This window comes from Dama dama, chromosome 1 (genome assembly GCF_033118175.1).
Source record: "Dama dama isolate Ldn47 chromosome 1, ASM3311817v1, whole genome shotgun sequence".
NCBI classification, from domain to species: domain Eukaryota; kingdom Metazoa; phylum Chordata; class Mammalia; order Artiodactyla; family Cervidae; genus Dama; species Dama dama.
Window position 1 is genome coordinate 68,784,844 of NC_083681.1, and position 16,793 is coordinate 68,801,636.

General features: G+C 39.5%; 1 protein-coding gene across 4 annotated transcripts in view; it reads right to left on the reverse strand.

Annotated features, from left to right (window-relative positions):
- Positions 1-16,793, reverse strand: part of LRRC4C (leucine rich repeat containing 4C) — a 183,675-nt gene that overhangs the window by 12,135 nt on the left and 154,747 nt on the right. The window contains exon 1 of one of the 4 annotated variants that reach the window (XM_061140350.1): positions 6,659-6,716. The exons of the other annotated variants lie outside the window; for them this stretch is intronic. The gene's annotated coding sequence lies outside the window, so the exon portion shown is untranslated. Of the gene's footprint in view, positions 1-6,658; positions 6,717-16,793 lie in introns of those variants that run through there. 4 annotated transcript variants of the gene reach the window in all.

Consider the following 16,793-nt stretch of genomic DNA (forward strand, 5'->3'; position numbering starts at 1 on the left):
GGTTGGGAAGATCCCCTGGAGAAGGAAATGGCAACTCCAGTACTCTTGCCTGGACAATCCCATGGATGGAGGAGCCTGGCGGGCTACAGTCCATGGAGTCGCAAAGAGTTGGACATGACTGAGTGACTTCATTTTCACTTTAGAAATATAAATATGTTCATGCCATTCTCCAGTTGAAAATGTTCCTATTAGCTTCATATCCTTTTGGAGCAAAATGTAAACATTTTTGCCTCTAATATATGATTATCTGATACTTGCCTATCCTCTTATCTTTATACTCCTCTCAAATTCCCTCTCTCTTCAACCATACTGAATTTCCTTCACTCCTCAGGTGTCCCCAACCTTTTTCTCCCTCAGGACCTTTGCACCAAGTTTCCCTCGCCTGCAACACCTGCCCTTTGGTTTCCGCATGATTGATATCCCTTGTCATTCAAGACTCCCTTTAAATTTTACTTTCTCAGAAAAATCTTTCTTGATTACTCAGCCTAAAGCAGATCTTCTATCACCATCAATCAGGTTACCATTTTTATTTTATTCGTATATTTTAATTTTTTTTTTTGCCCATTCCATGTGACACATGAAATATTAGTTCCCTGACTAGGGATTGAACCCATTCGTCCTGCATTGGAAGCATAAGGTCTTAACCACTGGACCATAAGGATAATCCCCAGATGACCATTTTTAATTTTCATTAGAGTACTTCTAATTTGATACTTTTCTCATACACTTCAATGTTTATTTTCTTTTTTTTTTTTTTCCAGTGTTTATTTTCTTACTGCCTGCCTCATCTGAGTAGAATGGTAAATTCCTTGGAGAAACATCTTATCTACCATAGTGATATTCTTCCAAAAAACACTCATCAAACATTTGTTAAATGCAGGAAAGAATGCATAAGTGCCCAAGCAGACAGAAACAGTGTGTAGATAGTTAAGACTATCCACTCACTGAGGACCTAAATAATGTCATATCACTATTTGATCCTTAGCATCTAGTAGAGTCCAATTCACACAATGGGGCTTCTCAGGTGGCTCAGTGGTAAAGAATCTGCCTGCCAAGCAGGAGATGCAGATTCAATCCCTGTATCAGAAAGATCTCTTGGAGGAAGAAATGGCAACTCATTCCAGTATTCTTGCCTGGGAAATCTGGAGGAGCCTGGCAGACTACAGTCCTTGGGGTCAGACATGACTTAATGACTAAACAACAACAACAAGCTCACATAATAGAAATTTCATTAATTTCTGGAATGATCCTTGTTCAGTTTTTAGTTATTTTCATAGAAGTCTTCCTACAAAGAAAAGCTGGAGAGAACAAAGCAATATAAAGGTCATTCCACTGTCTCCTTGCACTCTTTATTTATTTATTTATTTTGCAGGAAAAGCCTTCTCTATTTCTTCATCTATTCTTGTCAATAGCAGTCCTGTTTTAAGTCTGGCCAGACAATGCCCTCTGCTGTATGTGCCTAAAATAGCATGAGTGCCTTGAAAATCCCAACTAGATGATGCAATGAAGCCTGTTCCTTGATTTGGTTCATGCGGCACCCAGATGCACTGCAGATCTAGGGAGGTTTGACTCAGCTTTCAGGCCTTCCATTAGGCAGACCACTTAGAGCAGAAAACAAGAGTTCTTATAGGCAGAAAGTCAAATCATCTACATATCTTCTTTCAAATGGAAGAGTATCTTGATCATTACACCCCTGCTTCTAGAACACATCTGAAGCATTAATTAGAAAATCCTTGTGTGAAAAAGATCTAAATCTTCTGTCACAATCGAAAAGAACAAGATGGATTAGGCAACGTATTGGGGAAGGCGGTGACAGTTCCAACTTTGCCTTAGCAACAAAAAGTCAAATCTATTTCATGTTAGGAAAGCAGACCTAGAAATACAGCCAAAGACTTGGCAAGGCTAAAAATAAAATTAATTTGTTTTTTCCCTGGTTTTTTAGCCTCACATGATACAGGAGAGCTAAAGTGTGCCTAGTATGAAGCTTTTGACTGTTTATGCATCCTTTGGATCATATTCACTTTCTGAGCTTGATTATTTATGAAGAAATGAAATATAGATGATTCCCTGTTTCTCGAATTAAAGGGTGGGATTTGAGGTGTTCAGGGCTGTGTTTGCCTTTTTATGATAGTTGTCGACTGTGTTGGTTTAGTGAAATGCCTCGCCAAGGAAAAAAGCTTAAAACCTCAAGCGTCATATACTGCTTGATATGTCAATCTTTAGGAAATGAAATCAGACCATTCCAATGATCAGAAATGTTGCCTGCCTGTTACAATGCCTGCATTCACTTGTGCACTATTATTTTTTTTAAGTCTGGAGCCTTCTCCACACAGGAAAACTTCAGTTGTCCCCCTTTCCTATTTGTTCTTTCTTTTTACTCCGATTCAAGGTTAACCAATTGATTCATATGTGCTATTCCTTATCTCCAACATTAGTCTTGTCTTTTCATATTGTTCTTGAGGGAGATTTGCAAAGTATGCTTTGCACACTTTGTGTAAGAACACACAGGGACCTCGGCAAATAACTGTCCAAGAAAACATAACTCAGCAATAGTTCCCCAGTGCTTACAGAATAAAAACTAAGTCTCTTACATCCTCTACCCCCTGGATGCCAGGAGCACCCCCAGTTGTGACCATCTGCAGAGCCTCCAGATATTGCCAGTGGCCTCTGTGGGGGGAAATGTGACCTCTTGAAAACTGCTGCCTTAGTGCGACACGTAAGACACTCCACGATGCTCAGCCATACTGTTTCCCCATCTCCTCCCCCACTGTTATCCATCCTACAGTCTAGGCTACAGTCTGTTTCTGAGTCTAAAAATACACTCCCGACTTTTCTTCTTCGGAGCCTTGCTCCTGTTTTTCCCATGCCCTGGGAAGTCGTACCTGGATTTTTCTTTCAAAATTGTACCCTAGATATAATTTACAGTGACCATTTCTAGTAGATCTTCCTTGGTTTTACTGGCCAGTATAAATTCATCCTTCCCCTAAGGATCTACAATACCAAAACTACAACATTTATCAAATGTGTGCTTGAATGCAAATGTTTGGGAATGCATTCAATCTAGCTAATCATAAGCCTCTTAAAGGCAGGAATTGGATGATGTCTAGGCACTCAGTAAATATCTGCTGAATTGCATTATGGAATGTAGTCCACATTTAAATTCACAGTCAGGAGCCAGGTTTATTAGGAAATTTTATCAAGGTTTACTGATAAGACCCATATGTAAAACAAAGCAAAAAATTTAAAACACAACTTAGTACAAACGGTAAAGAGGGGTCTCATTAAAAACTTCTTTTCTTCCTACCCCCCATAAAAACTTGTAAATACAATAACTTTGAGAAGAAGTAGATTATCAAAAATCAACATGTATGTGGGTGATTAAAAATAATTGATTAGGATAAGAAATAAAAATCTATCCTTATCAGCAATAAACTATATCCTAAAGACCATATCTGAGTTCCTGGCACGTGGTATATACTAAATATCTGTGTATTGAGAGAGAGACAGAGAGAGAGAAGAAAGGAGGGAAGAAAAGGAGAAAGGAAGGAAGAATTAATGGGCTCAGGAAAAAACTGGTTGGTGCAGATTATCAACTACTTACATAACTAAGTGAATACTAATGGAATATAGAAATTTGTTTAAAAATAAGAGATTGAAATGTGTGGAGTACTGTCTATAAAACTGCCTATAGGTTGGATATAATACTTTGATTTATATACTCCATTTGTGAGCATACATGAGTTAATATATAAAGAAGGATTTAGAACAGTGTCTGGTACACGGTCAATACTGTATGAATGTTCGTTGCTGTTTTTCTTGTTATTTGTCTAATCCTGGTGACAGCTGAAATCCAATTGTGGAGAATGATTGATTCATCAGGCTATCATAATCAGATGCTAAAGCAATCCAAATCATACAATCACATTTTCTTATTTTGATTTCTTATCAGCCACCTTATTTAATTATAATTTGCTTTTCCATGAAAATTCATAGTTCAATCCCTGGATTCCTAAGACATTCATGAACGGATTTCAAACCATTTGTAAATCTCTTGAAATCATATGTAAATTTTCATATAAATGTGATTGTGTACTTTTATAGGAAGATTATTCTTTGGCTTTGTCATCACATTTTCAAAGAGATTTATGATTCAAAAAAGTTTAAATCGTACAGAAAAAGATTTGACAGACTAAAGTATTTGAAGGTTCTAGTTATAATTTAGCAAATTAGCATTCTGTTCTCTATTCTATATTTCCTATGTGTTTAGTAAGTGTGACTACACCCTTCTCATGATGAGCTACCAAAACCAAATTTCTGAAATGAAGAAACTAAAGACTTGATTGAGGTCTTGAGTAAATTCTTCCAGACAAGTGTCCATTGGGAAAAGTCTTGGAGTACAGTCTTCTCTGGTGATGATGTGACCTGTCATATACCTTATACATTGGTACTCAGGGATAATTTGTCACTCCATGTCATTTCTTTAAAAAATTCGTGTCAGCATAAGATTCAGAATGATGCACAATGAAACAGGATCCAGAATTTCCTCCACAGAAAAGAAACAAGGACTTCTCTGCTCTAGAACTTTCCTTCATTTTGCTAGCTGAATTGCTATGTTTATCTATCTCAGAATAAGTTTGGATAATCATGACTAATGCCAAAGGAGAAAATAATTATTATTATTATTAGTGAAGGTCAACTGTATAACAGGGATGAGAAAAAATAATATTCCATTAAAGCAAACACAACTAAACCCTAATGAGAACCACCCTCTCCACCGAAAAAGAAAAAATCTAATGTTTAATGAGGTTGAATTGCAAAAACTGGACACACATTTTAGCCTATCAGGATGCACAATACAATGATCCTCTCTAATCTTTCAATTTGAAAAAGGGAATAAAAGGAACAAATAAAAGAGGGTGAGAGTTTCCAATTATATTTATAATTATGTTTAATCAAAATATGAAAACTTAATTTTCACATTTCCCTGTGGGTCCACAGAGGCTAATGTTTATTCTTCTGTCTTTTTACATATATTTGTGTATTAACATAAATAGTTTTATACATTTTCTGTCTGGGATAATGAAAGGGCAAGTAATTAAAGAAGCTTTTGAAAATCTAACAAGCCCATCCTAAGCATAAGTCCTTGGCAAGGTAGGTAGAGAAGGATTTGATTTTTGGAAGTTGGTCATACAGTTAATGACCTATATTCCCATGCTTCCTTTGGACTTAGCTGAGAGGAGCTGATAGCCATTAACACCCAACTGATCAAGAATCCTTAGGAAATGCACTGTGCCAAGGTCATCATTGCCTTTTTAGGTTGAAAATAAACCAACTAACAATAGCAACCAAAAGACATATGGATTTTTTTAAATTATTTTTAAAGCAATTTAAACTGCCATGCAAAGAATCTGAAGAGAATAAACGCTACATATACAAAGAAATCCAGATTTTTAAATCACCTTCTAATACTTCGTCAAGTACTTTCTCCCCTGTTTATTATTAAACTGTACAAAGCCATAATTTCCCAGATTGTGATCACACACACATACACAAACACACACACACACACATACACACACAAACATATATGTGCAGGTGTACTCAGTCAATCTGTCAGGTCCGACTTTTTGCGACCCCTTGGACTATAACCTACCAGGCTCCTCTGTCCATTGACTTTCCCAGGCAAGAATACTGGAGTTGGGTGTCCATTTCCTACTCCAGGGAACCTTCCTGACCTAAACCCAGGGACTGAACCTGCATCTCCTGCCTCTCTTGCATTAGCAGGCATATTCTTTACCACTGAGCCACCAGGGAAGCCCTATATGTATGCATGCATATATGTATGAAAGTGAAAGTGAAGTCACTCAGTCATGTCCGACTCTTTGCAACAATAAATATATACATATATACCTGGGCTTCCCAGGTGGTACTAGTGGCAAAGAACCCACCTGCCCATGCACATAAGATGTAAGAGACCTGAGTTTGATCCCTGGGTCAGGAAGATCCCCTGGAGAAGGGAATGGCAACCCACTCCACTATTCTTGCCTGGCGAATCCCATGGACAGAGAAGCCTAGTGGGCTACAGTCCACAGGATCGCACAGAGTCGGACTCGACTGAAGCGACTTCATAGCAGCAGCAGCATATATGTGTAAATATATACATACATACCTACATGTATATGTAAAGATGTCTGGGATTCATTTCATAGCAGGATGCTGGGAAAGAGAATCTCCAAAAGTCATTTCAACTCCAATAATATATGATTCTAAGTAAGTTCGCCAGCACTGTGTGAATTTACCTCTGAGGGAACTCCTCCCACTCTGTAACGGCCTGTCATTTGATCACTTGAAACAGCGTGCTAAGACATCCCTAACATAAACAACAGTCATGAACCAAGGCCATTGTGTATCCTGAGCGTATATGTGACTGTGTGGATAATTACAAGGAGGCTGGTGTTCAGAGAGAACCAATAAGATTTAAACAGTCAGTAACAGCTATGTAGACATGAGATTTATTAGGATAAGTACATTTGGATAAGCAAAAGCTCTGGCATTCCAAGAGAGAGAGAAAGAAAAAAAAAAATAGGCATTTGTTCCTTCAATAATATTTGCTGAGTGCTTCCCAAGTGTCAAGCAGCATGGGCCAAGTGTCACTCACCCATCAAGAATCTTAGAGTTTGCAGACTTCCCTGGTGGCCCAGTGATTAAGAGTTTGCCTTCCGATGCAGGAGGTGTGGGTTTGTTCCCTGGTAGGAGAGCTGAGATCCCACACCCCACATATCTTGAGGGCAAAAAAATGAAACATAAAACAGAAACAATATTGTAACAAATTCAACAAAGACCATTAAAAATGGTCCACATCAAAAAAAAAAAAAAAAAGAAAGCAAGAAAATCATACAGTTTAGTGGGATTCCTAAGGCAGTGAACAAGGAACACAGCAGAAAGTGCAAGGGAAGAATGCATGTAATAGGAAACACACACAAAGACAGAGAGAGAGAAAGAGAAAAGAGTTTGCAGGAAAATAGGCATGTGGTGTGTGGGAAAAGTATGGCAGCGATTATAAGCATAAAACAGTCTGATTTCTAGGCATACAACCTGATTTCTACTAGGACTCTATGCTGAAAAACAGGCGGATAAGGTAGACTAAGTAAAATAACACCCGATTGTGAAGAATAGACCAAAGAAATGGGACTCTATATTGATTCGTAGGATGGATTGCTGGGACTTGATTTTTTTTCCTTTTGTTGGTAGGGAGTAGAACAATGAGAAGAGTAAGGAAAAGCAAATTTGAATAATATGGGATACGGCTAGGAAAGAGAGCACTGTAAGGCCTGACGGTCAACTACAAAATTATGTCAATAATTGAGGTTTGAGTTAATAAGGACCTGTACTAAGCTCTGTTTTTTACCTAAAATATAGGGTGAACATGACAGCATGCTTTTTTCCTACATCTGGTGCACAGTCCTTAACTTGGTGAGCCTCCCTTTACACTTCACGAGGTCTCCTGATTCCTGACCCATCACTGACTGCTTCACATCTGTATATATTTGGGACTCTCTAAAAGATAAGACTATGCCAAAGCCTTTGACTATGTGGATCACAATAAACTGTGGAAAATTCTGAAAGAGATGGGAATACCAGACCACCTGACCTGTCTCTTGAGAAACCTATATGCAAGTCAGGAAGCAACAGTTAGAACTGGACATGGAACAACAGACTGGTTCCAAATAGGAAAAGGAGCACGTCAAGGCTGTATATTGGCACCCTGCTTATTTAACTTATATGCAGAGTACATCATGAGAAACGCTGGGCTGGAGGAAGCACAAGCTGGAATCAAGATTGCCAGGAGAAATATCAATAACCTCAGATACACAGATGACACCACCCTATGGCAGAATGTGAAGAGGAACTAAAAAGCCTCTTGATGAAAGTGAAAGAGGAGAGTGAAAAAGTTGGCTTAAAGCTCAACATTCAGAAAACTAAGATCTGGTCCCATCACCTCATGGAAAATAGATGGGGAGACAGTGGAAACAGTGTCAGACTTTATTTTTTTGGGCTCCAAAGTCACTGAAGATGGTGACTGCAGCCATGAAATTAAAAGACGCTTACTCCTTGGAAGGAAAGTTATGAGCACTCTAGATAGCATATTAAAAAGCAGAGACATTACTTTGCCAACAAAGGTCCATCTGGTCAAGGCTATGGTTTTTCCAGTGGTCATGTATAGATGTGAGAGTCGGACTGTGAAGAAAGCTGAGTGCCGAAAAATTGATGCTTTTGAGCTGTGGTGTTGGAGAAGACTCTTGAGAGTCCCTTGAACTGCAAGGAGATCCAACCAGTCCATCCTAAAGGAGATCAGTCCTGGGTGTTCATTGGAAGGACTGATGTTGAAGCTGAAGCTACAATACTTTGGCCACCTGATGCAAAGAGCTGACTCATTTGAAAAGACCCTGATGCTGGGAAAGATTGAGGGCAGAAAGAGAAGGGGATGACAGAGAATGAGATGGTTGGATGGCATCACCGACTCAATGGACCTGAGTTTGGGTGAACTCTGGGAGTTGGTGATGGACAGGGAGGCCTGGCATGCTGCGGTTCATGGGGTCGCAAAGAATTGGACATGACTGAGCAACTGAACTGAATTGAAAACATCAGAACAAGTCCTGTACATTTGGTCCTGGCTCCTACTGAAGATCTCAGGGCTGCCCCCTTCCAGTTTTCAGCATGACTTAAGAATTTAATAAATTCATCCAAATGACCCAGAAAAACCTGATAAGGAAACTCTTTAATTGAGTCTGTTTATGAGATGTGAGCAAGGGGAGGAAACAGAATAGACTCTTTCTGTGATTTCCAGGCAATGTTGTTTACTCAGAATACAGATAGCAGGGATGGCCTCCTAATTGAACCTGGAACTGGTTTCATGTAACCTCAAAACTGTTCACATTGCATAATGAGGAAACCTGGGTGATGACATGTCAGATAATGGAAGTGACTGTCATCAGTGATTTCTTTGTTTCCCCTTAATGACCACAAAAGAAGGAATTATATGACACATGTAGGCATTTGGAAATAGGATTCTTATTTATTTACTCAAAGTAGTCCTTATTTTGCTCCCTGCTGTGTTAACCAGAGGTCATGCATTATCGAAAACAAGTCCTCTTTTTTTGCACAGTTCTTTTATAACAGAATTGCTCTCAGTTACCATGGAACCTTGCAAAATGAGGACTCCGTTCCAGTATGCACAAGTTTCAGTTAACACAGTACTGCACAAAGCCAGAACTCCCTGTTATTCATTTGCCTACAATGCATCATTTCCAAAAATATATCATGGAAAAAACTCAGGAATATACATGAAAAGCAAGAAAGAACTGGGTATCCATGGTATCCTAATGGGGTAAGAAAGTAAAGTCTGTGTATGTCTCCACTTAAGCCATTAGTTAGCTACTTTCTCCATGATTTAGATAATGAAAATTACTTTTTGGTTATCTCTCCCACCATCTTTATTCCCTAGAGAATGCACTTTAGAAAGAATAATCCAACTGAAAAAACACAATGGTGACAGTCATATCCCAATACAGATATTACAGTTGTGGAGTGACACCTCTAATACAAGCCACTTAAATGTTCTGTACCCTTCTAAAAAGTGAAGACAGACTACCTATGTCTTCCTATGCCAAAGGAATACTGAAAGGATAAAATTTATTCAAAAATAAGTATAACAAAGAGTAAGACCCACAAAATGAGGGAATTATGATATGGTTGTCACCACACACTTCCCAGTTTTGTCTTTTAAGCTGTAGTTGCCACATGAACAGAAATACAAGATGGATGGAGATGTAGGCAAAAAAAAAAAAAAAAAAACTCCAAGATCAGTAGCACTATCCACAGGCAAAATTTGGCCCACTATTTTTTTTTTGTCAATAGAGTTTTATTGGAACACTGCCACACCCATTATATCTGTATTTCCTATGGCTGCTTTCATATTAATGTGCCAAATTGTGTAGTTGTGCTAAACTGTATGGCTTGAAAAAAAAAAAAAAAAAAACCTATACAGCTTCAAAACACTTACTCTCTGACCCTCCATAGAAAGTGTGTTAATCCTATTCTAGAGCATGTGGAGGAGTTCCTCTTCTTACACATTTTCCTCGACTCCAAAACTAACAGGATGATCTACTAGGGCATAAAAGAAAACTATTAAACTTTCTATTTATCACTCACTGTTATGTAAGAGTGAAGTCGCTCAGTCATGTCCAACTCTTTGCGACCCCATGGACTGTAGCCTACCAGGCTCCTCTGTCCATGGGATTTTCCAGGCAAGAGTACTGGGGTGGGTTGCCATTTCCTTCTCCAGGGGATCTTCCCGACCCAGGGAACGAACCCGGGTCTCCAGCATTGCAGCCAGACGCTTTACTGTCTGAGCCACCAGGAAGAAAGAAATTAAGTTCCACTAATTTGGCAATAGTATCATGTGTCATGTAACTTTTGTGAGGAATCCTGATCAGGAGAGGGAGTTCCACAACTCAGAGGAGTTTTCTATAGAGTCATTCTTTGTCCCTGTGGTTTTAGTACATCGTGATGGACTGCTATCTCCATGTGTCTAGCTAAGTGACTTTGGGAATTATTTTATTTAGTTTTAATTAAACTAACACAAAATGGAGAAAGGAGCTTAAAGAAATCCTTCCAAAGACAACATAGAATGAATATTCTGGTCATAAGGCAAGCAGAAGTACAGAACAAATAAAAATGGCAGAGCTAACATTTTTACCTCCTGCTAGAAGCTCTCTGGAGCCATACAATAGTTATATTTCAAAGAAATATTTGTTCTGCTTAGTCTTGAATATGCATGTGTGCATGTGGGCCTATGTGAAGGGTAGGAGGAGGAACAATCACTCTCTCCAGAAATCCTGTCCCATCACTCTCTTGTCCTAGCTGTATACTCTTTTCTGAACTCACTAGGTACCTATCCACATCTCTGAGAGATACCTGGCTTCTTTAGCATTTTTTCTCTCCCTGCCCTTTTTAAACCAGCAACATTAAGACATATTGCCCTACAAAATCAATGCCTCATTTGTACCTTGAGTTGAAGATTATAGTTTTGTATCCCCCTTTGGGGCCTGGGAGAATGACCTAAAGACAGTCTGCAGGAGATAGACTTTGCAGTTACCACCTCCTCACTTCCTCACCTTCCTTTCTTCTTTCCTGCTAAAATGTTCTCTCTCTCAACACTGATTAGACGTGTATGTGTGTGTGTGTGTTCAGTCATGTCCTACTCTTTTGCAATCCCAGGAACTATGGACTACCAGGCTCCTCTGTCCATGGAATTTTCCAATCAAGAACACTGGAATGAGTTGTCATTTCTTTCTCCAGGGGATCTTCCCAACCCAGGGATTGAACCTGAGTCTCTTGCATCTCCTGCATTGAATGTGGATTCTTTACCATTGAGCCACCTGGGAAGCCCACTGATTAGATAGATAAGATAGAATCAGCTGAGTTTAGGCTTTAAAGTTCATGAACTTGGGACCCAAATTAAGAATAATAGACTTTGAGAGTTTTAATTATAAAAAGAAATCCTAGGGAACAAAGTCCAAACTCCCATTTCCTCATTCACTATATGGAAACCTTGTGAATAACAACTCTGAATTTCACTTCTCCCAACCTATAAATGGATGTGATCTTATCTGCCTTTCCTTTCTCATTGTTTTCAGGATAGCTTGAGATAGTCTATGAATCATGAAATAATTTAAAACTAGATGTATTACACAGAGTTAGGAGACCGATCATTTTTTTTTTTCACTTTGTGTCCATACAAACAAAACAAATCAGAAAGTTGGGAGGGAGAGAAAAAGCAAAACGCATAGCACATGGATTTCTACAGGGCTGACTCTCTATGTACTTTGCATGCACAGTTTTATTTAATCCGCATAACAACTGTATGAAACAGATACTCTGCTGATTTGTCACTTACCCCAAACTTAACAATTAGTAACTGACTTCAGGTCTAAGCCCTCTCCTTTTCATCACTGCAACGGACAAACCCACTTTCTACTAGCTGCGCAACTTTTGGACACCTGACTCACATTTTTGGCTGCTCATTTTCATCATTTATAAAGCGATGATGACAAGGACCGCTACTAAGGTATACTATCTGTATTAGCATGTCTCATGCTAATAAAACTCCATTTCTTAAAAATGCTCATATTCATTCTGTCTTTGAGAAACTGAGACAGAATATTAGATATTATTTATCTACTTTATTTTAAACGTTTTACTTTACATTGGAGTAAGGCTTCCCTGACAGCTCAGACCATAAAGAATCTACCTGCAATGCAGGAGACCTGGGTGGGTTCAATCACTGATTGGAAAGATCCCCTGGAGAAGGGAAAGACTAGCCATTAGAGTATTCTTTCCTGGAGAATTCCATGGACAGAGGAGCCTGGCGGGCTACAGTCTACGGGGTCAGAGAGTTGGAGGCAACTGAGCCACTAACAGTCAATTAGCAATTTTTGATAATTTTAGGTGGACAGCAGAGGGACTCAGCCGTACACATCCATGTGTCCATTCTCTTCCAAACTCCCCTCCCATCCAGGATGCCACACCCCACTGAGGAGAGTTCCCTGCACTCTACAGGAGGGCCTTATTTGGTATCCATTTTAAATGCATGTGTACATACCAATCCCAAGCTTCCTAACAATCCCTCCTTCACAACCTTCCCCACTGATAATCATGAGTTCATTCTCTAAGTCCGTGAGTCTGTTTCTGAGACAGAGAATTGAAGTACTGTATGCAAGGTTTAGATCCAGATTGTGATAAAGCCTGAATTTCAACCACCAGCTCCAGTTCCATTTTCCTTTCAGTCCACGGCCTGGCTATACATTTTGTGGCATTAACTAAGACAAGCGAAGGAAAGTACCTAGTAAACTGTCTGGCACAGTTACACAGTATATAGTATGTTTTTGTCTTTCTAAGTAAACTCCTCCTTTTTCTTGGAATATGATCAGCACAATGATTATATGTTCCATTTAGAAGAGTGAAAATTAGGACGGAAGAGAAACATCAATCTGGGGTAACTAAATCAAGGAAAAACCATCGCTGGGATATGAATGTGGACTGTGATATGTCGCCTGCAGACTTTCAACTGGCAGCTAAAGCTTCCTTCTTATAAGCATGCGCCACTTCAGTAAACTTCACTCTCAATTCTTTTGTTTTTGAAGAAAAACATTTCCAGCTAATAACACAATTACACTTAAGTATCAGAGCTCATTTTAGTATTATTGCATTTGTTAAATCTAACTGAGTCCAAATTACTTCCTCATTGCTAATAAGAGAAAGGGGAGAGGGAGGTGGAGCGGGGGAGGGGACCGTGAGGGGAAGAGATGGTTGTGAAGGTTAAAGGAAAACATATACACAGAGGGGCAGAGAGAAACACAGAGCGCTGTCAACGCTACATATAGCCTCAAGTCCAATAAATGTCAGTTAAATTCGCGGCCCATGGTTTCTATGGAAACCCTCTTAAGTTAAGAGTGGAACACAGACATTTTTTGGACTGCAATTCATAAGCTGTTTATTTAATTATGATGAAACATGAAACTGTAAGAGACAATACCATTATCATATTCACAGTATTTAGAATTCAATGCATAAGTATGGCTAAATAAAAAAAGTTGTTTTTCAAAAAGTCATTAGCTTCATATGAGTTGCATGCAAATAGAATGCACCTCGTTTTCCTGGGACTTCACACGTTATTTCCTGCAGGCGAACCCCAAATTAGCCAAATGACATTCGTTAAGAGGGAGTTCTTTGGAGGCCTCATGCCAATTACCCCCTCCCCCATATCCAGCGAGCAAAACCAAGGTCACAGCATATTTTCAATTAAACCCAGGATGGCACCAAAGTGCAGCACAGCTGGAAGAGCAAGCACGTTATTACCCCATAGATCATTTGTGAGCAATGAATAGGTCTCTGGTGTTTTTCTGTTTTACAGGCATTTGAATATAAAAATAAAGAAAATAGCTTCAGATTAGTTTCTGCTTTCCAAAATAAACAACCACTTTGAGGGCATTATTCCTGGTGGTCTGGCAAATAATGACTGGAAGCCATGACTTTCCTGTCTCTGATGATTGGAAGAGGTTTGCTGAGGCTTTGATTAGGCTGCAGGGAACCATACGATTGATGGACTCACTCATATCTTCGTTCCTTCAGTGAACAAGCACCTGATGTCTACCTACTATGTGTCAGGCCCTGTGGCTGGAACAAGAGAAGCGAGAAGATTAAACTCAAGCTTCATTATGGATTTTTATGAAGGAAATACATTAGTTTTGTTGATAAATATTTGTAGAGGGTCAACTATGGCTCATAGGCATTAGACTAAGTAGATAAATGAACCCAGGATCCTGCTTTATAGGAGATTACAATGTAATGAAGACAAAAAGACACATGATCCTAAGTCTTAAAGCAAGGAGGCAGTATTTCTGCCTCCTGCCTTCTGATCTTCTCTCTCTATTAGGTAGAAATACCATCCACAGATGCCATGGGGCAGTAGAAAGTAAAGTAAATGTGTTTATGTGAATGTGCCGTGGGGCAGTAGAAAATAAATGTGTTTGTGTGAATGACATCACTGGCTGGTGGAGGGTGGAGAGGGGAGGGGGAGGTTCAGGAATATTTCCAGAAGAGAACCACATTTCCAGCTCTGTCTATGCGCCATGGCCCTGAGATCATCTTTAGCCCATAAAATATAACTGAAAGGAGAGGCGCTCATGAGAAAAAGGAATCCCAAGGAGAGCCATCTCTGGTGTCAAGCTGGGACCATGAAGGCCATTTCTAAAGTGACAAAGAGAAATTTGCAAATATGACTCAGTGACTCTGTCTTTTCTACTCTCTTGAAGCCTGTTGTTGTTGTCTTTTTTCTTTTTTCTTTGCAATTCAGTAGTGGTTTGCAGTAGCTAGGCTTCCCACAAGTTGTTCCTGCTGCAGCAAAGCCAGTCTTTGGCTGTTATTGGATTTGACAGTGTATAATGAGCCACTTCACATTAGCTGCTGCTGTAGTGTTCAGCATATTGTGGCAAAGATTTAGCATGAATCATCACCCACCTAGCTCTCCACTGTGGTCTCTATGCTGTAAACAGGCAGTGTGTTTGCCAATCTAAGAGGGGGAAAAAGCATCCATTAGAATAATTCAGCACATTTCTCGATCTGCTGTTCCCCCCATCACCACAGACAACACTGGTGACAATATTTATTAAATTGCCACTGTATTTTTACACTCTTCTGGGCATAAAGCCAAGGCAGCTATTTTAACCACTGGCCATTTTGAACAATGCATTGTTTAATGCCAATAAAAAACACACACACACACACACACATTTAGGGTTAGAAGATCTACTGTCTATACTTGGTTCTGACTTCTTAGATGTATGACCTGAAGCAAGTCACATTTTCTCTCTGATCCTCCATCCTGTTCAGAACCACCTCTTCAGATCAAATGAGATCATGTCTTTTGAAGATGGACAGGAAATAGTTAAAGAAATACTCTGAAATGTTAAAATCAAATGGGCTGTTAAGAGTTTGACATAGGCAACTGCTGCAAACTCTGACTGGGATATTTTCTACATCCCAAGCAAGAGAGATGCTAACATTTCTTCCTCCTATACATCCTCATGGACCACTACTCCTTCCCCAACACTCCTGTGACAATGGTAGATCAAAAATTAGAATCAAAGATAGAGGGCCACACAGGATTGGAGCAAAGAAACACAAAGGATAGAGCTGGCATTTTGTGAAGTATAATGAAGTAAACTAAATGATTTCTAATGCCAACAAATTACAAAGCTTTCTAGCCCAAACTTCACCATGCAGTTGGTACAAACATGAAACCTCTAGCAAATGCAGATGGAAGCAACCCATGAAATTAGCAATCAAGATCAATCATGACACGAATATTGAAATCACCAAGAATTATATCAGGAGGAGGGCTGAAGAGAGCATCAGGGAGGCAGATGTTAAAATCATCAAGGAATAAAGAGGAGGGAAGACTGGGTTTGTGGTTGACTCCAACAAGGAGGCGTTAGCAGGTGTTTGGTCTGATGGTATAAGCTTCAAAGCTGGGCATTTTGCTGTGTTAGAGTTTTGTTTGGAACAGATAATGTAAGTGAAAGGGCTTCTCAACCTTCTCAAATAGTATTTTTACTGTATAAGTAAAATTGAATATGATTAACATTTATTTCAGAGATGATATTTGGATTTTATATCATTGGTTTTGAAAAACATGTAATGGCAACCCACTCCAGTGTTCTTGCCTGGAGAATCCCAGGGACGGGGGAGCCTGGTGGGCTGCGTTTATGGGGTCTCACAGAGTCGGACACGACTGAAGTGATTTAGCAGCAGCAGCAGCAGCAACTAAGACTTACAGGAAGTTTCCCTAAATCCCATGGTTTCAAGAACCATTAACAAACCCTTCGGTAGGAAATATGAAATTTGAGTTAGAAGGTAACATGCCTGGTATTTATAATAATGTGAGAGTAAGGCAGAGGGTAGGGATGAGCGTGTGTAGAGAGGGAAATAAAGAGTTGGGAGTGGAAGCTGTGCTTATTACTAAATCCAGTGGCTGACTGTCGGTTTTCGGCTAGGTGAAAATTAGCAACATTTGACATAAGTGACTCTTCTGTCCTTCCTGAAACACTCTCTGCGCTTGACTCCTAGGAAACTGCTCTCTCTCTCTCCCAACTCTTTGTTTACTCTGCCTAACTCCATCGCTAAATCTGGGGCTTCTAAACGCTGGAGTGTGTACCAGGGCTCAGGTAGTG